This window comes from Conger conger, chromosome 7, assembly GCF_963514075.1.
Source record: "Conger conger chromosome 7, fConCon1.1, whole genome shotgun sequence".
Lineage (NCBI taxonomy): Eukaryota > Metazoa > Chordata > Actinopteri > Anguilliformes > Congridae > Conger > Conger conger.
The window spans coordinates 23,151,572-23,174,257 of NC_083766.1; the positions used below are offsets into that span (position 1 = coordinate 23,151,572).

Sequence of the window (22,686 nt, forward strand, 5' to 3'; positions counted from 1 at the left end):
GCGGTCGGTGTTACAGCCGGGCGTCTCCCTCCCTCTGCGGTCGGTGTTACAGCCGGGCGTCTCCCTCCCTCTGCGGTCGGTGTTACAGCCGGGCGTCTCCCTCCCTCTGCGGTCGGTGTTACAGCCGGGCGTCTCCCTCCCTCTGCGGTCGGTGTCACAGCCGGGCGTCTCCCTCCCTCTGCGGTCGGTGTTACAGCCGGGCGTCTCCCTCCCTCTGCGGTCGGTGTTACAGCCGGGCGTCTCCCTCCCTCTGCGGTCGGTGTCACGGCCGGGCGTCTCCCTCCCTCTGCGGTCGGTGTCACCGCCGGGCGTCTCCCTCCCTCTGCGGTCGGTGTCACGGCCGGGCGTCTCCCTCCCTCTGCGGTCGGTGTCACGGCCGGGCGTCTCCCTCCCTCTGCGGTCGGTGTCACGGCCGGGCGTCTCCCTCCCTCTGCGGTCGGTGTCACGGCCGGGCGTCTCCCTCCCTCTGCGGTCGGTGTCACGGCCGGGCGTCTCCCTCCCTCTGCGGAGGGACGCACCGCTCGGCTCGGAGTTCAGACGAGCTGAAAATGTCACCGTGCCGCTCTCCCTGTGATGTGCCACCCGCCCGCGCCCCTCCTCAAGCCCCCGAAGACGGGTTTGATCTGGGCGGGGGGCCCGTCCGGGATCAATGCTGGAGAACAAACAGCACGGCAACAACGACACACTCTATTTATGAAGTGCTTTCCCATTACGTTCAAAGCACTTTCCAAATAAAAGATCTCAAAGTAATAATAATAATCCTGTACAGAACAAAAATACACTAGAATATTTGAAATTGTGATAAAGCGGCTAAAACGAACTAAAAATAATTTCATTTGTTGAAAGTGAGCTATTGTGGTTCAAATACAGGGCTTACACAGGTGTTGACCTAAAACTAAGACAAACGGTTCAAGAGGACAGTGCTTTAGAAAAATGTACTTTTTTGGGGCAAATGGTGACTTGAGGATATGTTGCTGACACTGCCTGTTTGAGAGGCCAGTAAGAGCAAAGGGTTGAACTTTCACTGCAGCAAGTTTATGATAATATCATGATAGCATCGTGATAGCATCATCATGATGATGATGATGGTGATGATGATATCATGACAGCATTGATGACACAGCATTGATGATGATATCATGCTTATGGCTGAGACACAAATCAGAGCAGTGCGTTGAACCTTCACTGCACTTGAAGCTGCACATCCCCGTGAGTAGACAAGCACTTTAATAGAAAGTGTGTCACTAGTCCATTCCAAAGAAAAGTTCGAGAGAGGCACCGGTTTTTTCTAAAGATAGTTATTTTGTCAGTCTGAACAGCGGCTGAGAGCTCTTTGATTTGGGGAATCCTGCTGAAGTGCCCTATTGTCGCTCTGCCTCCCTCTTCTTCCTGCATTCCTCCACAGGAAGCCTGCCTTTTGTTTAGTCTCCCTTGGAGCTGGGCTCGGAAGAAGCCCAGATGAACAGGACCCAGCCGGGCCTGGGTCAAATACAGAATCGCTTTGGATTTAAATACTTTTCTGTGCTTGATTGATCTTGCCTGGTCCAATTGAGCCAACCGAGAGGGCCAGAAGGTGGGGGGCTTGTATTTGGGTATTTCACAAGTTGCAACACAACATTTGGTGCGGTTGTTTTTAGGGGAACCCATCAGAACCACCAGATTTTCAGAGTAGGTGGATATCACTTATTGCAATGAAAGCCTTTTGAGCTGGGTAGTAAACGTGCTACAACCACGTCAGGTATAATTAAAGGACAAAAATAAGTGACGTGCTGTACTCCGCGTGGTGCCGCCGATCATTGTAGCATTGTGGTAATTACCGAGCGGATATGTTGCCCACCCCTAGAGTCTGTGGGCCTTGGATGTTCATGGTCTGAGGGAAGGTATTTATCTTGGTCTTGCCGTTGTGTTCTTTTTGCTTTTCGTTATGATGTTTTTGCATGTCTTATTAAGCCGTGACATCATTTCGTAAGGATTCTGATCTGATTTGATCTTTCATACAGTATATATATATAATGTATATTAAATATAGATATGGATATTTAGCGTGTATTTTATTACGATGTTTCTCTTTTCTCTTGGGTTGTAATGCACTCTTCGTGTGGACTCGGGGAAGACTGGTGTGTCTCTTACGTGTCAGTGACTGCGGATCCTTAACGAACACAGTCGGGAAGGACAGGCTGGCAGGAGGAGGTTAAAGACCGGCTGGAAACAGAAAGGCAGAGATAAGGAGGAGGGGATGGATGAATGACTGGGGATACGGGCTGGAAGCGACTGACACCGGGAGGAATAATGTGAGATTCCTATAGCTGTGAGGAAAAAAGGAACTCTTTAGCTCTTGTGAGTTACCGTAATTTCAAAGGGGCTGACTGAAGAACTCTGAAACCTGAATTGCATTTAAAATTCCACTTCTGGAGCTTCATTCACTCCTGTGTACACTGACAATATATATATAAAGAGACAGCGCACACACTCACTATGTACTCCCACAGTGTATAGAAGCTGCACACTCTTATGTACACCCACAGTGTATAAACACAGCAAACACTCACTATGTACACCCACAGTGTATATAAACTGCACACACTCACGACGTGCACCCACAGTGTAGAAACACTGCATACACTCCTATGTGCACCCACAGTGTATAAACACTGCATACTCTCCTATGTGCACCCACAATGTATACAAACTGCACACACTCACGACGTGCACCCACAGTGTATAAACACTGCATACACTCCTATGTGCACCCACAGTGTATAAACACTGCATACACTTCTATGTGCACCCACAGTGTATAAACACTGCATACTCTCCTATGTGCACCCACAGTGTATACAAACTGCACACACTCACCACGTACACCCACAGCATATAAAAGCTTGTCACTGTGTATCTGTTCGCTGCCCGGTAATGTATGCAGCTTACACCCACCGACCCCCCCCCCCCCCCCCCGCCCCTTCCTCGCAAACGCCTAATCCACCTTAATCGTTTCAGATAAATTAAGAATGATTCAACCTTTTAAGAGTGTGTTTTAGTCTTTAGCATTTTAATATTGTATTTTTTTTCTTTTATTTTTTTTCTTTCCCCCCTTTGCTTAATTGCAGCAAAAAAGCAATTCTGAAGTTGTTTAAATTAGTGGAAGTGTGACTGTGGGGGTGCGGAGTCGGTAATTACGCGCGGTCATGCTGAGCGTGTGCGGTACCGCCAGGCCCCGGCACGCGCTAATCAAGCCCGCCCACGGAGGGGGGGCTCGTCCGGGACCCCCGCCCCTGCGCCGGGCCCCACACTGTGCGGTGTTCATTACCCAGTCAGCAACAGGACAGGAGGCGACCGGAATCATTACACTCCCATTAACCGCAGAGGAAAGTATCAATATACAGCGAGCGCTGTGTTTGCTCTCTGCAGAATGCGGAGGGTTTTATTTTTCCTCTGTTGAATGGCGCGGGGAGCCTTTTAAAAGTTCAGACATCCATAACCGCTCGCCGTAACGCCGTAATGGCGCTCGCCCGGCCACGGGGTCTGGACGTGTCTGTTTTTATCAAATGGCCGCGGTCACGTGGAGTTACTCCCGCCGTTTCTCGCGGGCCCGCTGTCAGCGATCGAATCCCAGTCACCCTGGGTGGGATGAGTCGCTCTGGGTGGGATGAGTCGCCCCGGGCGGGATGAGTCACTCTGGGGGCGAGGGCGGGATGAGTCGCTCTGGGGGCGAGGGTGGGATGAGTCGCTCTGGGGGCGAGGGTGGGATGAGTCTCTCTGGGGGCGAGGGCGGGATGAGTCGCTCTGGGGGCGAGGGTGGGATGAGTCTCTCTGGGGGCGAGGGTGGGATGAGTCACTCTGGGGGCGAGGGCGGGATGAGTCGCTCTGGGGGCGAGGGTGGGATGAGTCTCTCTGGGGGCGAGGGTGGGATGAGTCTCTCTGGGGGCGAGGGTGGGATGAGTCACTCTGGGGGCGAGGGCGGGATGAGTCGCTCTGGGGGCGAGGGTGGGATGAGTCTCTCTGGGGGCGAGGACGGGATGAGTCGCTCTGGGGGCGAGGACGGGATGAGTCGCTCTGGGGGCGAGGGCGGGATGAGTCTCTCTGGGCGGGATGAGTCTCTCTGAGCGGGATGAGTCTCTCTGGGCGGGATGAGTCTCTGGGGGCGAGGGTGGGATGAGTCGCTCTGGGGCGAGGACGGGATGAGTCGCTCTGGGGGGGATGAGTCGCTCTGGGGGCGAGGGTGGGATGAGTCGCTCTGGGGGCGAGGGCAGGATGAGTCGCTCTGGGTGAGATGAGTCGCTCTGGGGGCGAGAGCAGGGAGCTCACCAACGCCACCCACATCCTGTCTGCTGGACGGGTCTCAGAATAGCCTCTCATCTGCTGTGCATAACGGGCTCGACGGTCACTGATCGCCGTAGCCCATCTTTATTGTGTTCTGATTGGCTGAAGTGGGCAGTGTGGGCAATGTCAGCCATTGAGTGCATTTTCCCTGATTTGGGCACAGAAGCGGTGTTTTAGAACAGGTTCCCCCCGACTGCTCCAAAAACCATGGTGATGCAGATAGGATGAATAGAATCATCTCTATCTCACTGCCGCAATCGCAAATAAATCTATCAGGAAATTAGAGGAATTTGGAAGGAATGGGAATAATCTGTTATCAAATAGAACATTTAATCACATAAACTCCCTCTCGTTCACTCGCAGAAATGAAATAGATTAAATATCATTGGAGATTACGCCACTGGGATTTCCTTCTCCTTCGATGAGAGTATTATTTAATACTGTACATGGATGTTTTGTTGTTGTTTTTGTATTATTGGTAAAGAAAACCGATGCATAACTCTAAGAAAAGGTACTTAAACAAGGGGTAATATTACTCTATGCCTTAAAAAAAATATATATATATATATACGTATATATAGTTGAGACAATGTGTATATATATAGTTGAGACAATGTGTACATTACTGAATATCAGAATGAACGCCTGTGCAAAATGCCTTTCCTGGGGAGAGAGAAAAGAAGTTCTGTTTGGGGACAAACGGGATAGTGCCAGCTTTGTAATGTAGAGTTAGTGTTTTAGCATTTTCATATGGCGGTTCCACAGTTGATCTCAGTCACATCAAAAACATGCTCCTACAAGGAATGAATGACAGGCCCAACACGGGCAGAACTGCAGGTAGCAGCTTGACACAACTCAACACACCCACCAGGGCCCCTGCAGACTTCAATGAAACACTTCACCATGCAAAACAAAGAAGCCAGAGTATAGACTACAGCTAACGTAGCTGACTAGCTAAGTGAAACAGCTGCCACTGATGTTCTGAAAATATACATTTTGCTATAAAATGCAAACCAGTGTCATTTTATGTTTCAATAAAAATGCACTTTTAACTTTATTTTTTAGAGCATTTTAATGGATGTAGCCAGTATAACATTGCATAAACAGTGCGCTACGCTACCAAATCAAGCTAAATTCTGTTGGCATTGGATATGCACCACTGGCTGGAGGAAGTATCCCTGAAGTAGAATCACATTTACGTTATTAAACCATATCGTAGGCTACTTAAGGTGACTCGAGTTCTCTTTTTGAGTTTTTGCTTGGTGCGGTGCTGTGTTTCTCTGCTAGGCTTCTCAGAAGGTGTGCTGGGGCAGGAGCCATTATGTTTTGGACAATGTGTTCTCTTTTTTTATTCTGCCTCTGTGTCTGCGCCGAGAGTTCAGAGCTGCAGAAATCTTACTCCGGCTGAGGCCGGGAGCGTTCGGATCGATGGCCTCCAGCGGTCTGTTATTCCAGCTCTCGCCAGGACAGGAAACTACTACTAATCCTGCCGCTCTCTCGCCCGGGCCGCTCCCCTCTCATGTCGTCGCCCGCGCGTGCGCTGGGGGAAGCGCTCCTGCCCTCGCTGTTTCCGTCTACCGAGTGTGCGTGTCAGGACACGCGCGCACACGCACGCGCCTTCGGTGACGGTTCGTGTGTCGTTTCAATCACCCGCCGCGCCGTGTGAGAATTTTCTTATGAACGCAAACTTTATCATTCCTGGAAATTAATTGTTGTACTTTTTACTCAGGTACACTCATGTCTTGCTAAGCACACAATACCATCAGATACGTCTGTCAAGAAACCAATGACAAATATAGAAATGCAATTACTAATTTTGAAATTGTATTGCCAGTGCTTAGCATATCTTTATAAACAATGAGCATGTGGGTAAGAATTATGTTTGAAAATTGTCAAGGGGCAGTAGCCTGTATTTGGCCGATATGTGATCTCACAAATGAGAAATTGTCATGGCATGAAATGAAAATAACACGTTATGATCTGGAATAAACCATAGCTTTTTCACATGTATATTTATACAGATGTCAGACATTGTTATTGATGGCGGGCTACATATACTGTCGTATAAATACATAGAGTACATCGCAAATTACACACTTAAATTGTGTAAAGTGGGGCCAAGTGTTATCTATACTTAAACGCATCTCTGCAGGGACACCTTATGGCTTGCTAATTTAAATATTTTAAAAAATCAAAATAAAGATGCGCTCACGTTGTGAATTTGATTAAAGCTAATGATACGTGTGCACATTGCCGGAACCTTCTGGAACATCAGGGTGGGACGGGCGTCCGGTTAACCGATAAGCTGCGTGGCGGGGGAAACGACTTCCTGCGTACGACCTTGCGCGGCAGGTGGAGGTCACAGCGCGGAGCTGCTGTTTTAAATATTTACAGGTGCGTCGGGCGGAGGTAACGCTCGACAAGCTCGAGGAGATGGAGAGGCTCTACTCCACGCTGGGGTAAAGAGAGATCGTTTTGGAAGTGCTGTCAAAATATATCCGATTTCGTTTTGTTTTTTAACCAAGAACAAGGCACCTGGGTTTGAAATAACATGTGAAACTACCTGTAGAGCCACCGACGTCAGTTCAGTAATGCATTGTTTGTCTGGTATCAGTCATAGGGAAGTTGTGCATTACTTTTTCGGTGGTTTTCTTGTGGAATTCGAAACTATGCTTGCCTGCAGCCCTGCGAGGACTTGCAACCAACCCAGTCGCCATCCACCACTCACCACTCAGCACTCAGGGACTTCTCAAGAACAAAATATGAATGAGGGCATACCAAATGCATTACTTCATTGATAACTTCGGTTTGCTATGAGCATATCTACTGTATGTCTTTGACCAATCGGAGCTGATCACATCTCATACTAACGGTGAATGAGGGCATACTAAATGCATTACTTCATTGATAACTTCGGTTTGCTATGAGCATATCTACAGTATGCCTTTGACCAATCGGAGCTGATCACATCTCATACTAACGGTGAGTGAGGGAGTACTCTTAATGCATCACTTCATCGATAACTTCGGTTTGCTACGGCCATATTGACGTCTTTGATCAATCTGAGCTGATCACATCTCATGGCTCCAGCTGATGTCAGGAGAGGCAGTTGCTTGTCCTATCTTTCACATCGTGTCTGCTGTGAACTTTTTCTGCTGACTGTTTTTCATGATTCTCAGTGGCGTCTCCTTTGTGGAGAACTCTCTGTCGATTAAAATCTGTTTGACTGATGGGTTATGTGGGGCCGAACCAGCGTCAGTGCAGAACACATGTCCTGCCTGCTCTGTTAAATTGTGTCGAGCTGCGTTAAGCTGTGCTGTAATTAGTTAAACTGTGTTCAGCTGTATTATACTGGGCTGTGCTCAGCTGTGTTCAGTTTCACTGTGCTGTGTTCAGTTGTGTTCGTTTGTGCTGTGCTGTGCCCTTCTGCGATGTGCTGTTGTGGTCAGCTGTGTTAAGATGTGTTAAACTGTGCTGTTTTAAGCCGTGTTTAGCTGTGTCAGTCTGTTCTGTGCTGTGCTGTGTTAAGCTGTGTTAAGATGGGCCATGTTAAGCTGTGTTCAGCTGTACTGTGCTGTGCTAAACTGTGTTAAGCTGTGTTAAATTATGCCGTGTTAAGATGTGTTAAATTATGCCGTGTTAAGCTGTGTTAAGATGTGCTGTGTTCAGTTGTGTTGGGCTGTGCTGTGCTCTACAGTCCTGAAGAATGAGCTGTGTGTTCTGCTGTGATGTGCTGTTCTGAAGAATGTGTGTGTGTGTGTGTGTGTGCGTGTGCGTGTGCGTGTGCGCGTGCGTGTGTAATTATCTTTGTGTGTCTCTACGTGACTTGCTTGTCCGTGTATTGAGCGTGTGCCTGGCATGTTAGTTTATTGGCTGACGATACGATTTATTTTATGGTATAAGAATATTTCACCACATGCAAGAAATGTGATGGAGGACCAGATAGCTGTGATCGAGCCCACTGAATAACACAGAAAATCAATGCACCACGAACCTCGGGAACCTTTTCTAAGCACTGCTCAAATCAATACCATGGTTTCAAAAGAGCCTTTTGTACATTAGGTAGGCAAGAACATTTCGGTTATGTGCACGAGAGAGTGTGTGCTCTCGCAGAAGTTTCCATCTCTCTCCATAGAGTAACACTATCTATGTAGATCAAGGCTGCTTTGTTGGCCAAAATGGTTCAATCTGGGAACTTTTATTGTTCATGCCTACCATGGAGGGCTCCTAAAAAGGTTCTAAAAGCCACTGAATGTCTGTGTGTGTGTGTGTGCGAACGTAAATCGGCTAGCTGGCACTGTTAAACCTGAGTCGCATCCATTTGTATTAAGCTGTTGGTGCTGAACTAAATGGAATGTTTATTTTAAATCGTTCAACAGTAACTGTTTGCTGCGAACGCAGTTGGGCGCGAACGTTCGCCGTCTTGAACGCGCGACCGGTCTGGGCGCTGGGTGACCGTGTCTTGCCCTCTGCGGCGCGCGTGCGGTCAGAAGCTCCAGCCACCAGCTCCTCACAGGGCTCTCCCACGGCCGCGCTGCAGGGCTCTGGGAACAGCAGCAGCTGTGCAGTCGTTACTGTGTTTAGCAGCGCCGCCCGCGGAGCAGAGGTTTGGCCGCTGGTGGTGGGAGAGGACGCCATTTCTGTACTGGGGGGAGAGCGGGAAGGCTGGGGGGGGGGGGGGGGGGGTTCTATGTCAGCAGGTGTGACTCCACGGTGTATCTTAAAGCTCTCGGAGGTCTCAGGCAGAAACAGGCTACAGAAAGCTGAGCCCATGTGCTTCTAGCGTGCTATGGGACGAGATTAGCAAAGGAGGTAAGAGCGGTCACCTGACAGTCGGAGGGTTGCCGGACTGGGTGTGTCGAAGTGTCCCTGAGCAAGACACCCAACCCCCAATGAGCTTGTCGGTGCCTTGCATGGCAGCCCATTACCAATGGTGTTTATTTCTGTGTGCAAATGGGTGAGTGAGAGGCATTGATTGTGAAGTGCTTTCAATAAAACCGCAATATAAATGCAGTCCATTTACAGTCATCTCAATTCAATTTCTCTGTCATCATAACCTGCATATCCTGGCAAGAATTAGAATTAAAATTAATTATAGTCAAAATGCTTTTTTAAATGGTTGTAATTACAGTACAACACATAATATGGGATAAGATGTAACTGTATAAAAAATAAAAAAACTCTTTTGGAATCATGCCTGCTCCGTTTTTGTCAAGTTGGGTTGCCTGGCAGCGATGCCATTATGCTCAAGCATGCTGGGAAGTGTAGTTTTTTTTTAGGGTTTTACCTTTTTTGTTCCCAGACAGCGGTTCAGCTGTGAACAGTGGTAATAGGCTAGCCCTGTTAGCATCAGGAAACATTAGGACCTGACTTAAGAGGCACGGCTGTTAGCAAAGACCCAGCCTCCATCTCCACAGGGAAACTCGCGGCTCCTCAAATACTTCCTGAACCGGAGCCAGTTGCCCTTGTCACTGCTGCAAGCTGTTGAGACAGACTCACACTCTTAACTCCAACCAGCTGGCCGGCACAGCCATTTGGAGATCTGCGGAGTGAATTGTGGGAGTTATGAGACATACTTGCTTTTTTTGGCCGTCTTATTTGGAGGGCGATGGGAGGGTCCTGTTGGTAGGCTAGCGGACATTTACTTCATAATAATGACATACTAATTTGTTATTTCACTGACGCTTTTATCCAAAGGGACTTAGTTAATTAGACTCAGCAGGAACCGACCCCCCCCCGGCGCAACGTGGGTTTAAGGGCCACGCTCAAGGGCCCAACAGCTGCTGCAGAGCCTACCGTGGCTACACCGGGGATGGGATCACCAACCTTCCGGGTCCCAGTCATGTACCTTAGCCACTAGGCCACAGGCTGGCCCACTACCCCACGAGCGACTTCCCGATTTTCAGTTAACGCGCTGTCGCTGAATTTCTGCGACGCAAAGCGGTCTGGCGAAAATGAGCACTCAACATTTAACCGAGTAACTCGAAGCATCCATTTATTTCACAGCCTGCAGGTCAGAGCTCCTCGTTGCGCATTCTTCAGCGTGGATATCGATCGCACGTTTCTCGCATATCGATCAGGCGCCATAAACGGGGGGAGGGGGCGTTGTGTTACATCTCCGCTAATCTGCGCGCGGAGTTAATGCACGTCAGTCAAGGAGCTGCGCTATGGAGGAGCTGTGCCGGAAGGGTCATGTGTCCGGGAGAGATGGAGATTATCTGGGCTTTTGTGTCCCCTTTCTGTGTGAGCTGTCCCTCTGCTGAACCACAGCTACCCAGCTTTCTCAAGGCTTGGACAGATGTGAATTAGCTCTCAAAGATTAGCCTTGGCCACCATTAAGGACCTGACAGGCAATCTTCTGCTTTTTTCTTCCACTCCAATAGTCCGAACAGCCAAGCTTTTCTTCCTTCTCTGTTTTGCATTTTTATTTTTCCCCAACACTGCAAATCCTGTAAATGGCACAGATCTTATTTTATCCAATATAGGACATTACTTTATTTCAGCAGCGTTCTTCGTCTATGAGCCAGCTTGGTTTAAGCATAACTCTTTGTTTAAAATATATGCAATGTCTGTTGAAGTGAATTATTTGCTCTTTTTCATCATATTTTCATGCTGTGGGTGATAATTTGTATTCAGCCTATAATGTGCTGTGTGAAGTGTTGTGCGATGATTGCTTTGCTAAGAACACTTTATTAAGTAAAAACTAATTGATTGGCTGACACAGGCCCGCTACATTGTTCAAGAGGAGTGCTGGTTGTGCAGCATTGATGTTTCTGTAATGCTCTTTCAGGTAGCTATACACTGTCTGCTACTCAGCTAGCAATACACAAATTGTGCATGTACATTTTTTGCGTATGCCTATGTGTGCATGCATTTGTTTGTGTGTGTGTGTGTGTGTGTGTGTGTATGCGTGTCTGTTTTCATGTGTTTGTGTGTGTGTGTGTGTATGTGTGCACGTGTGTGCACGTGCGTGCGTGCGTGTGTGTGTGTGCGCGCGTGTGTATGCACGCAAGCGCATGTGTGTGTGTGCGGATGTGCAGCGTGTGCGTTCACGTGTGTGTGCGCGTGCACGTGCGTGATTCGGGTGCGGAGGGTTCAGCCAAAGTAGCAAACGCAATAATCAGGCTTTACTACCCACAGAACATAACCGGAGTGACTGCGAGATTAAAACACTGCAACCTTTGGCTTTTAAATCCCATATTACATCCACATAATCTGCTGTATTGGGCTAAAGTTATTAATTTTCTGCCAGGAAGTGTAATTTGTGGTGGCTGGGTTTTGTGTGGGTTCTGAAGGCGCCGCTGTGTTCTAGCGCTAGTGTACGCACGTGCCCCCCCCCCCCCCCACCGCGCGTTTATTCACATCCGCGGCCTGCCCCTGTGACGTACGACATCGTTATTAACGCGTACATCAGCGCTACGCGTGGAGCAGATAATGACGACGGGGAGGGCTTGATGGCTCTTTCTCAGCCCATTGCATTGTGGGCTTTAGTTAGAGGATTAGATGAGGTGGGTAATGGGAGTCGATGGGACGTGCTCGCTCTTATCGCACGCGGGGGTATTGCTCCTAAACGCTCCTTCTCTCCTCCTCATTTCTCCTGCGTAATGATGGACCGCGGCTAGGGGCGGGGCGCGTCAGCGTCGGGGGACTCGATGGGGGGGGGGGGCTGGGGGCGGGGGGGTCGATAACGGTCAGTCCCGAATCCTAGCAGTCTTCTGCTCTCCTTACCTGGGCTGATCCTGGCTTTGCTTCAACGGCAGCTTGAAGGTGAAGCCAAGACCGCTGGAATTAAACTGAATCTCGAATAAGGACATTGTGGCACCGTGTCCATATGACTTTGGATTTATTTATTCATTTACCCATTTGCTTTGTAGGATCATTTAAAGGTGGACCTCAGAAGAACTGTGACTTGTTTTGTGAATTGCATGCGAGGTTTTGTGGTAGATGTGAGCACGCTGGGTTGATGACGATGAGCTGAATACACAGATAGATGTGTGTGTCTATAGGAACATGACGATAAACTGAATGCACAGATAGATGTGTGTGTCTATAGGAACATGGCGATGAGCTGAATGCACAGATAGATGTGTGTGTCTATAGGAACATGACGATGAGCTGAATGTACAGATAGATGTGTGTGTCGATAGGAACATGATGATAAACTGAATGCACAGATAGATGTGTGTGTCTATAGGAACATGACGATGAGCTGAATGCACAGATAGATGTGTGTGTCTATAGGAACATGACGATGAGCTGAATGCACAGATAGATGTGTGTGTCTATAGGAACATGACGATGAGCTGAATGTACAGATAGATGTGTGTGTCGATAGGAACATGATGATAAACTGAATGCACAGATAGATGTGTGTGTCTATAGGAACATGACGATGAGCTGAATGCACATATAGATGTGTGTGTCTATAGGAACATGACGATGAGCTGAATGCACAGATAGATGTGTGTGTCTATAGGAACATGACGATGAGCTGAATGCACAGATTGATGTATGTGTTTATAGGAACATGATAAACTTAACAGATGTGTGCATATTAGAGTAGTAAACCTGGGTTGTAGGTAGATGTGTACAGCCTAAGGCTAAATGGATGTCAGTAACAACAGTCAAGGATTCTGGTGGTTCTATAATGGTTTGGGGCACCAAGGTATAGTTTCAGCGAATCTATTCCCATCAAAGGCATGGACATTCCAAATTCTTCTGAATCATCATCTTCGCCCAACTGTATATGCCAGTCTTTGTTTTCTGCAGGGAGAGGTGTGTGTGCCATTTCTCAGTGTCAGTCACTGGTTCAATACCACCATGCCCGTATCTCAAGGCCTTCTCAGAGACCAGAACTGAACCCAATTTCACATTTATGAGATATTTCAGTACCTGGGAGGTAGTTGTCCCTGGGAGGTAGTTTTCCGGAGGGAATTGATTTCCGCTGGCTGGAGGAGCGGAGTGTCCCGAGTCCTACAGAATGTTCCGGGTCCTGCGGAGTGTCTCGGGTCCTGCGGAGTGGGCACGTGCGGAGTGGGCACGTGCGCGCGTGTGTATGCATGCGTGCGCGTGTGTGTGTGTGTGTGTGTGTGCGCGCCTGTGTGTGTGCATGTGTGTGCGTGTGTATGTGTATGTGTCCTGCGGAGTGTCTCGGGTCCTGCGGAGTGTCTCGGGTCCTGCGGAGTGTCTCGGGTCCTGCGGAGTGTCCCAGGTCCTGCGGAGTGTCCCGGGTCCTGCGGAGTGTCCCGGGTCCTGCGGAGTGTCCCAGGTCCTGCGGAGTGTCCCAGGTCCTGCGGAGTGTCCCGGGTCCTGCGGAGTGTCCCAGGTCCTGCGGAGTGTCCCGGGTCCTGCGGAGTGTCCCGGGTCCTGCGGAGTGTCCCAGGTCCTGCGGAGTGTCCCGGGTCCTGCGGAGTGTCCCAGGTCCTGCGGAGTGTCCCAGGTCCTGCGGAGTGTCCCAGGTCCTGCGGAGTGTCCCGGGTCCTGCGGAGTGTCCCAGGTCCTGCGGAGTGTCCCGGGTCCTGCGGAGTGTCCCAGGTCCTGCGGAGTGTCCCAGGTCCTGCGGAGTGTCCCGGGTCCTGCGGAGTGTCCCGGGTCCTGCGGAGTGTCCCGGGTCCTGCGGAGTGTCCCGGGTCCTGCGGAGTGTCCCGGGTCCTGCGGAGTGTCCCAGGTCCTGCGGAGTGTCCCAGGTCCTGCGGAGTGTCCCGGGTCCTGCGGAGTGTCCCGGGTCCTGTGGAGCTGTGGATGCTGGAGCTGCAGTGTGCGTGGGGATGCTGCTGGTGACCCCAGCTCCATACTAAGTGATCTCCATTGATGTCCCCGCTTTGCATTCACGCGGTGTAAGTAAATGTGTGCATGATAAAGCCTCTTTACCGCTCCCCGGAGCCGCTCCAGAGGAGGCCGCATTAGGGGCAGACGCGCGGGCCATAAATCACCCGCCGACACGCCACCGAGCGCGGACGCTGAGAGCGGAGAGTCCTTCTGCCGTCCTGCGGCCTTGAAGAGGTCCCGCGAGCACACGGACGGACAGACGGACGGACGGACGGATAAGAGCGACGGGCGGATAGGAGTGCGGGCGGACAGACAAACAGACGGACGGGCGGGTAGGAGCACGGGCGGACAGACAAACAGACGGGCGGGCGGGTAGGAGCACGGGCGGACAGACAAACAGACGGGCGGGCGGGTAGGAGAGCGGGCGGACAGACAAACAGACGGGCGGGCGGACAGACAAACAGACGGACGGGCGGGTAGGAGCACGGGCGGACAGACAAACAGACGGGCGGGCGGGTAGGAGCGCGGGCGGACAGACAAACAGACGGGCGGGCGGGTAGGAGCACGGGCGGACAGACAAACAGACGGGCGGGCGGGTAGGAGCACGGGCGGACAGACAAACAGACGGACGGGCGGGTAGGAGCACGGGCGGACGCAGTGGCCTCGTCTCCTTGCTCCAGCGCTGGCGTAGGGTAATTCATCATTCATCATCGCTGTCTCTGCCTGCCTCCTTCCTCATACTTTTGTTTTCCCAAAGGGCGAGAGATCCAATTACCAGGCAGGCAGATTTCATATCGCCGGTGTTTCGGTGAGGTAACGCTCTCTCAGGTTCCACGCTGACGGGTCCCATTACACCATGGTGCATGCTGGGAAGGCTGATAAAAATGCTGATTGGGGATGGGTTCGACGTTATTCCCTGATTACTCCTCAAATGAAGTCCTCTATATGAGCTCCCCTGCTCGGTGTATAAATCAGAAATATACGGTAGGAATGTGAAAAGTGTCAGATGGCCTCCTCTTCAGGCTGCCTGCCTCTCCCGGTACTTACAGAACCCAATGTCTACACGTACACACTCATTTCTGAGCGCTCTGCCTTTTTCATCAAGCTAGATTAAAATAGACGGCCAGGAAATGACTACTGTAGAGCCCGCGTTACAAAACAGGATCTTGTAAAACCTGACTGAAATAATTGCCGATGAGGCATCTTTATTTTGCAGACAAGGCGATGCCTCTCCCTGTCTCTACTGCGCTGGTGGGCCCAGAGGCTAAAAGTAACATCTGTGATTCTTTCTGTTTTTATCTTCAATTGAATCCACAATTAAGCCTGGTCTCTCGCCCTCATTTCCAAATTAATGTTAGCGTCCGGGGCGAGCTTGACGAGGCGGCCATCAGGCGGCCATTGCGTGCCGAGGTTGAGCCGGAATGGCGGCCGGAACGGCCCCCGCGCTAATGTGCCTTTTCTCTCAGTCCGTCGCTCACGCCCCGTGTCCGATTAACGGCGGCGAGGGTCAGCCCGGCGGCGGAGTCTCGAGAGACGCGGCTAATGAGAGCGCCGAAGGCCCCGGCCAAAGTGGAGACGCCAATCAACCTCCGAACCGCCGTTTCCCCTCCCCTCCGCTCGGAGGGATCGATAAGCCGATGAATAAAGCAGAGAAGCCTTTGTACTGCGTGAATATGAAAGAGGAAGCGCTTTGAGACGGTGAGATCTTTCGCCCGGCGTTTGAGGGTGGCGGCGTACGCGTTAAACGCTGGAGCTTCGTGCCCTTTCGTCGTGCTTTATTAGCTGCACCGCAGAGGACCGCCCCCCCCCCTCCCCTCCCCCCGCCCCCCCTCCCCCCTCCCCGGTGTCTGCTTTCGACTTTTGAAATGAGGATAAACAGAAATCTCTTCCCTTCAAGTGTGAAGGACAATCAACACGGCGGAGAGAGGTGTGATGCAGGACAGGAAGCTGAAGAATCGGGGGAAGAGATACACGACGCCGGCAGGGCGTTCACCGCCTGATAAATGGCGGTTAAATGGCGCAAAGGAAAACAACAAACACATAAATGCGGTTCACGACAAAGGGACAACAGAACAGACAGGCAAACAAAGTACGCCACGGTGAATATCAACCGGTCTGGTATTTTCGGGCGATAATGAATGCCCCAGGCCCAGATTTACCTAATCAACATTTGTCACGAGGACAGTTTGCTGTCAAGATAATGTCCGCGATGGCTGTGCTGCGTTGCTGAAGAAGAATGTTTGCTCTTATTTGCAAAGACAAACATTGATTGAATCCAAATGCTAATTGACGCCTGTCTCCGAGGCCGACATTGTGTTTGATGACCACTGTTCAAAGAGGAGACACTGAACCCATTATACTGTGTTATAAATAGGGCAGGGAAGAAATACATATTTGCACATTTCCTTGCTTTGGAAATGGAGATCATGATGCTTCTAAATAGCAATTAATATTTCTAATGAACAGAAACTATCTCAAAGTGCCAAAACAAAAACTATTATTTTCTGCATCGTGATAATAAATAAAACATATTAATACACTTTACTCTTGCAAATGCATTTTATTTAAAGTACAAAGAAATTATGACCTAATTGCCACAATTATTTGAATGGCGTCTGCCTGTGTGCAATTATTTGTATAATTATCGCATGATTTCAGAAAAATAAGGAAAATATCTGGTAGTGAATTTAAAGCTGAAAAACGGAGATGGAGCAGATTCAAACGCAACTCTGCAGGAGCTGTATGAAGGCACAGGTCAGGGAAGTGTATTAAAAGTGTTTGAAGTCAGCGGTATCTCTTTGAACAGGGTCGGGTCGATCATTAAGATGTCACGGGGCATGTTGTGCCCCTCAGACACTGTTGATGTCAGTCAGGCTGTTTCACAAAATGGTGGTCAAAGGTGTAACTGGTTCGAGGAGCTACTTTGAGGGTGACTTTCAAAGAGCTAGAGTTCAGAAGCTGTGATTGGGTGGGCGGGGGGGGAGTCCAGGAGCCAATAACATCAAGCGTTCTGTGGGGAAACATGGTTTGAGACCTACAGTTCTAGAGTAAAAATAGAGCGAAATAATAAATAACTTTATCGAAAGTGACTTACAGTTGATTCGACTAAGCAGGGGACAATCCCCACTGGGGCAATGCGGGGTTAAGGGCCTTGCTCAAGGGCCGAACAGCTGTGCAGAGCGCATCATGGCTACACCGGGGCTTGAACCACCAACCTTCCAGGTCCCAGTCATGTACCTCAGCCACTTAGACCTGTTTTCAATGTAAAGTCAATGGTACAATTGCGGTAAAAATACAAAGTCAATAATTCTTTCCCAAAATAAAAATGTATTCGCAATCTGTGTTTTTCCTTCATTTCATGTCTCCCCATGTGCCGATTTTCTTTAAGTTATTGTGTTATTAGAACAATACAACAATACTTTGTTGATGAACCAGGGACAGGTTACGACTCTCTCTCTCTCTCTCTCACACTTAGTGGTACCAGGGAACGGGAAGTGGCAACCTCACTTTTATGACATTATTTAATTATATATTTTTAAAACCCAGCCGCTCGGCGTTTCCGGTCTCCGTGAGGGACTGGGAGCTTGGCGGCGAGCCGGGGTTTGGATGCGCGGTTGTCTGGGACGGGGGTGGGCGTAGCTCCGACTGGGAGCGGGGGAACGGTGGCTGTGCAGAAGTGAACGCGGATCCCACACGCGCGGCTTCGGGCCGCCTCCGTTCAGCGAAAACAGCTGAGTCACCGAAAGGACATGTGCTATTCTGAGATAAAATACATCTCTCCCGAATGAACGTGGAGCGGTATTACTAAAGGAGTAATATGTTGCCTTTGGGATGACTCGTTTGCTTTGGTTGAATGTGGAGGACGTCTCCGATTGACAGGTCCTGACGCGTTATTCCCATTTTCTGCCGCGGAGCTGGAGCTGGGCTCGGCCGAGGTTAGCGGCTTTCATGAGCGCTTTTACAGGCCTGCACTACGGCTCGTGCCGTCAGAACTGATCTGGGTGCAGTCAGAGCTGATCTGGGTGCAGTCAGAGCTGTTCTAGGTGCAGTCAGAGCTGATCTAGGTGCAGTCAGAGCTGATCTAGGTTCAGTCAGAGCTGTTCTAGGTGCAGTCAGAGCTGTTCTGGGTGCAGTCAGAGCTGATCTAGGTGCAGTCAGAGCTGATCTAGGTGCAGTCAGAGCTGATCTAGGTGCAGTCAGAGCTGATCTAGGTGCAGTCAGAGCTGTTCTAGGTGCAGTCAGAGCTGATCTAGGTGCAGTCAGAGCTGATCTAGGTGCAGTCAGAGCTGATCTAGGTGCAGTCAGAGCTGATCTGGGTGCAGTCAGAACTGATCTGGGTGCAGTCAGAGATGATCTGGGTGCAGTCAGAGCTGATCTAGGTGCAGTCAGAGCTGATCTAGGTGCAGTCAGAGCTGATCTAGGTGCAGTCAGAACTGATCTAGGTGCAGTCAGAGCTGATCTAGGTGCAGTCAGAGCTGATCTAGGTGCAGTCAGAGCTGATCTAGGTGCAGTCAGAGCTGTTCTAGGTGCAGTCAGAGCTGGTCTAGCTGCAGCAGTCAGAGCTGATCTAGGTGCAGTCTGAGCTGTTCTAGGTGCAGCAGTCAGAGCTGTTCTAGGTGCAGTCAGAACTGATCTAGGTGCAGTCAGAGCTGATCTAGGTGCAATCAGAGCTGATCTGGGTGCAGTCAGAGCTGATCTGGGTGCAGTCAGAGCTGATCTAGGTGCAGTCTGTAGTCATGAGTCAAGCCCATTGCCCTCGGGGACAGCAGGAGAGAGAGGGCTAATGGCTTCTCACTTATTACTGAGAGAACCACATCAATAGCAATTAGCAGGTGTGCCTCTTTGGGGATTTCTGCCTTTTTCTTTCTGGTGACTTTTCTTTGTTTTAATTTGAGTGGATTGTGTTCCTCTGTGTGTGTAGCCCACATAATAGGCTAAAGTGAAGACGACGCCTCTCTATTCTTGTAGCACGACTATGTTAAACCAAAATACTGATATTTGTAGTGTACTTTATGGACCGATACATCTAAAAACGAGTTGTCTCACTTCCTTCCTTGTGAAAATAGTTTTTTTCCTCTTATAACAGTTAGATGTTTTGGCTCATTTCAGTCCTTTGAGAACAGCCTCTGTGGGTTATATTATGTTGTTATACTGGTAGAACAAGACCGACCTAAACCTTATGAGGTGCAAACAATGCATGTACTATATGCATGAAAAATGAGGCGAGTGAATCGGAGATGTGGAAAAATCTGAGCAAAAATATGGATGGGAACCATGCTGTTAATGTACAGCCATCGCACCACCTGCGGGATGAGCCACTGATCAGAAAACAGAAAGAAAAAGGCAGAAACAATGTATCTATATAAAAAACATTGTAGGATTGCCTCATCTTTTTCTAACTGCAACCGATTTCCCATTTTGTTGTTGTGGATAAATGGAAAAGGGAACTTTTTTTTTTAAGGGGGTTCAAGCAGACAATTTTTCAGATGTTTCCGTCAGTGTGTTGTCATAGTTACTCGGCGGTAAGGACACTTTCCGTTACGAAGGCAGGAGTCACGGAGTATCTTAACCGGTTGTCATAGGGATGACAAATTCATCATAATTTAGCTGCGATTCAGTTCATTGTTTAAGTTGCCGCGTGTGTGACACCTAACGGTGTTCTTCGTCAGAAGGAGGAAGGGAAGAGCTGGGAGAGAGCCGTGTTTAATTGAGCCGGGGGCGGTGTGTATGCAGACTGCTTCTCTTAAAGCAGGTATTCTAGTGCCATCGCCACCTTCCATTTTCATGTAAAGACTAATAAGCCACTTATGTCCCCCGCCATCCGCCTGCCCGCCCGCGGTCCCACCGTACCGTGTAGCCGTCTCCTCTTTCTTCCCCCCATGCTTTTGTCTTTCCTCTCTCTGACACGCATGCCTCCTTTATCTAGTCATTTTTGTCTCTCTCTCTTCTTTCTTACCTACCCTCCCCTCCCCTCTCCTCTTTCCTGCTCTTACGTTCCCCACTTCTCTCAGGATCTGGGAGCACTTTATTTTAAGTGTTTTTATGCCCGCGTGCGCAGACTGATAACTGCACGTCACATTTCTTGTGTCTTTTCCCTGGTTTGTTACTTGAACAACATGCGATATGTTAATGGATGTAAAACTTAATTTGTCGTTTAGCTGACGCTGTTATCAAAAGCGACTTACAGTTGATTAGGCTAAGCAGGGGTCAATCCCCCCCCCCCCCCTGGAGCAATGTGGGGTTAAGGGCCTTGTTCAAGGGCCCAACAGCTGTGTGGATCTTATTGTGGCTACACCAGGGCTTGAACCAACAACCTTTCCAGTTCTCAGCCATGTACTTTAGCCACTAGGCTACATACTGGCCCACTTACTTCATGTTGTCTTAATTATACATCATTTGCGGGGGGGGGGGGCTTATCTCTTGCCCCATTTGACCTACAATTCAAATTATGCAATTTAATTGTAGAAATTATGTACATGTTTTTTTTGTTTTTTTTTAACTTGGTACATTCTCACAAAAATGTTTACTCCAAACTGTGTTTAAGAGGTGTGTGGATTCTTTAGGCAATCAATGACTTGAATGAACCACAGGTGCCAGGAACATCCCAAAAACTGCGGCCCTCCAGGACTGAGTGTTTTACACCGTCATAACACCTGATCCTACTCATCTGGGTCTGGATTAAACGTGATGATTAGGTTCATTTGTTGAATCAGGTGTCTTAGTGCTGGGCTAAAACAAACTCCCTCAGCCACTCAGTCCCTTTTCGGGTAAGACCGGGCTTTCCTGTAATAAAGCGCCTGGCTGTTTAACAGGGACCAGACAGACCCGTTACCCATAAAGCCTCCTGTTTTATATCAGAATTCTGCCGGCACTTTTATTCCTCTTTCCTCTCCTCTCGCCACTCTATCACTTCCCAGGTTTTATGTCAGACTTCTGGGTGCATTTTTATTCACCTCTATTCCCCGCTCCCTCACTTTTCTCTCTCTGTCTCTCTGCCTCTTGTCGTTTTCACGATGTGAAAATGAGAGGAGGGTTCGCTGACGTCAGAGGGCTGCTTCTCTCTCTCGCCGTCTCCAACGCCTCCTGGCACTCTGACTGAGACTGGGCTTAATTACCACCGCGCATCAGTAACGCGCTAAACCGTACGGCACAGAGCAGCTCGCTTGTGTGGACTGGAAGCTGAGGAGGTCTGACCCAAGTGAAGTTTAGGACTGTGTGTGTGTGTGTGTGTGTGTGTGTGTGTGTGTGTGTGTGTGTGTATGTACATGTTGTGTGTGCATGCGTGTGTGTATATCTGTTGCGTGTGTATTTGTGTGTGTATGCGTGTTGTGTGTGTGTGTGTGTGTGTGTGTGTGCATGTGTATGTACATGCGTGTGTGTATATCTGTTGCGTGTGTATATGTGTGTGTGTGTATATGTGTGTATATGTGTGTATGCGTGTTGTGTGTATGTGTACGTGTGTGTGTGTGTGTGTGTGTGTGTGAGAGGCCTAGGAGTATGATACACAGTAATGTTTCTTAAAGTAGTTGGATTTGGTGACCAGAGAAGCTCAATTAACTAACAGAACCCAACAGGGCTGATAACTCTGGCACAGTCAGTGCATAGAAGGACTGAAGAGGCTGCCGGTTACATACAGCATGCATTACACCATGTCAGCCTCTCAGGTACAGTACGTCACCAAAGCCTCTGATCCACTGTCTGTGCATGTGTTAGCATATATACACGCGTACTGTCTGTGCGTGTGTTAGCATATATACACACATACTGTCTGTGCGTGTGTTAGCATATATACACACATACTGTCTGTGCGTGTGTTAGCATAGATACACACATAATGTCTGTTTGTGTGTCCGCATACATACACACATACTGTCTGTGCGTGTGTCCGCATACATACACACATACTCTCTCTGCGTGTATCAGTATATATACACACATACTGTCTGTACGTGTGTTAGCATATATACACACATAATGTCTGTGCATGTGTTAGCATAGATACACACATAATGTCTGTTTGTGTGTCCGCATACATACACACATACTGTCTGTGCGTGTGTCCGCATACATACACACATACTCTCTCTGCGTGTATCAGTATATATACACACATACTGTCTGTACGTGTGTTAGCATATACACACACATACTGTCTGTGCATGTGTTAGCATACATACACACATAATGTCTGTTTGTGTGTCCGCATACATACACACATACTGTCTGTGCGTGTGTCCGCATACATACACACATACTCTCTCTGCGTGTATCAGTATATATACACACATACTGTCTGTACGTGTGTTAGCATATATACACACATACTGTCTGTGCATGTGTTAGCATACATACACACATAATGTCTGTTTGTGTGTCCGCATACATACACACATACTGTCTGTGCGTGTGTCCGCATACATACACACATACTCTCTCTGCGTGTATCAGTATATATACACACATACTGTCTGTACGTGTGTTAGCATATATACACACATACTGTCTGTGCATGTGTTAGCATACATACACACATAATGTCTGTTTGTGTGTCCGCATACATACACACATACTGTCTGTGCGTGTGTCCGCATACATACA

The 22,686-nt window shown here is 49.1% G+C and overlaps 1 protein-coding gene across 1 annotated transcript in view; it reads left to right on the forward strand.

The window, feature by feature from the left end:
• The window catches only part of LOC133132572 (teneurin-2-like), a 403,992-nt gene that overhangs the window by 10,310 nt on the left and 370,996 nt on the right, over positions 1 to 22,686 (forward strand). The window lies entirely within an intron of this gene.